The sequence below is a fragment of the Electrophorus electricus genome, chromosome 7 (genome assembly GCF_041902795.1).
Source record: "Electrophorus electricus isolate QZ-2024a chromosome 7, ASM4190279v1, whole genome shotgun sequence".
In the NCBI taxonomy this organism is placed as follows: Eukaryota; Metazoa; Chordata; class Actinopteri; order Gymnotiformes; family Gymnotidae; genus Electrophorus; species Electrophorus electricus.
The window spans coordinates 23749405-23751288 of record NC_137503.1 but is presented as its reverse complement, the minus strand read 5'-3'; positions in this window follow the sequence as shown (position 1 = coordinate 23751288).

Here is a 1884-nt window from a genome sequence, read left to right as displayed (position 1 = left end):
TTCCCACAGCCGGCACCCAGTGCTCACAACACCCGTTTGGCCTCTTTTGCCCGTGTTTCGCTAACATGTATGCAATTATTTAGCAATCGGACATCTAAAATATCATCTAAAAAAACTGTTCGAGGAAAGCTTACAACGTAAACCTTTTCATTTTTATGCATACATTAAACACATAGTTAGATATACATCTATAAATTAATTGTTCTTCTGGTAAAGGTGTTGTAGAGTTTCGAAGTTTATTACCACAAAGGCACAACATTAATCTGATAGTTCATAATGCGTAGGTGATATAAATGTAGGTGATGACGAATGGTTTTCTTCAAAGAAACACATATCTCAGTTATATCCTGCATCTTACATTGTCATAATAATTGATGTTCATAATAATAACTGCTGTACATTATTAAACTGACACAATAGTAAATAGGCTTTAAACCCACATAGGCATTAGACTCATAAAACGGTCAGTTAACATGTTCTAATCACAGAGCCATGTTTTTGCTCTATCCTAGCCCCTATTGCACTTGTCCCAGGTACTCTGTTAATGACTTGGACCGTCTGCACTGGAGATAGAATAGTACAAAAATATAAAGTGTCTGTTGGGCCCCGAGAATAGGGTTCAGAAGCACTGGCCAAGGTGCTTATTATTCTGTCAGGTCATAAACAAACAGAAGAGGGTTTTGGATCTTAACGCTGAAGTCCGGGGGATTTTGTCTTAAACCATTGCTCCCTCTAGAGGGTGATAATGGAACCAACCTAACATGCCATATGCAATCATTCACTTAAGGCTTAGGAAAATGGTACCATATCATAAATGTGTTCTTGTGCCAAAGGTTATTACTCACATTAAATCTAGTAGTGTATGTAGACGTTATGTACTTCACATTTTCCTCTACTCAAATTGTTCTGGTTTAGCTGATCAGATAATTGTCAAGCCCTTCATGAGCTTTGTCATTTGTGTTTGAAGAAGCAAATGAATATTTACTTCACGAGTTTTCTTGCACAAGCACTGAATGTTTTCTTGTAAGTAGTAAATGAAGAGAAATGACTCATATATATGAAGAGAAATAACTCATATATATATATATATATATATATATATATATATATATATATATATATATATATATATATATATATATTCCACATCTTAAAAAACAGGGAAATGACAAATCAAACCAATGAAATAACACATATTGTCTATCTCTGATTTTAGATTCTTCAAAGTGACTATCCTGTACTTTGATGATGGCTTTTGGTGTTCTCTTTACCAGCTTCATGAGGCAGGCACCTATGATGTTTTTCCATCAGTCTTAAAGACATTCTCTTATATGCAGGACACTTATAGGGTGAGGAACTAAAATTCTGAAAGAAAACTTTACTGAGGGTGCATGTAAAATTGTGTGTGTTTTGAAAATGAATTCTTATATAGCCTAACACATTTCCCAAAATTATCATTGTTTTAGAAACAAACGAGCATAATCCATTAGATTAATATGCCTTTATTACTATTAAATACATACATTCAGTCAGGTGTGTCCAAACATTTGACTAGTCATCTATATAGATAGATAGATAGGTATCCAGATATAAGTAAAGCATCGTGTGTGTGAAGCTGGTTCCCAAATCAATGTTCTGCATAATTTAACTGCTTAATTACTTTTTGCAATAAATGTAAATCAACTTAGTTAACTGTACACAAGAAGAAAAAAGCAATTAAAATCTGTTCATGTGCGCTGCATGCCCAGACGATAAGGAAATAAAAACACAAACAGGGTTTCGCTAATGTCCTGATGGAACATAGGGCTCAGTAGTGTACCATCAGAGATCTGAGATACTGAGATAATTAATAATAAAAAAAATCTGAACATAAACTTAATATAT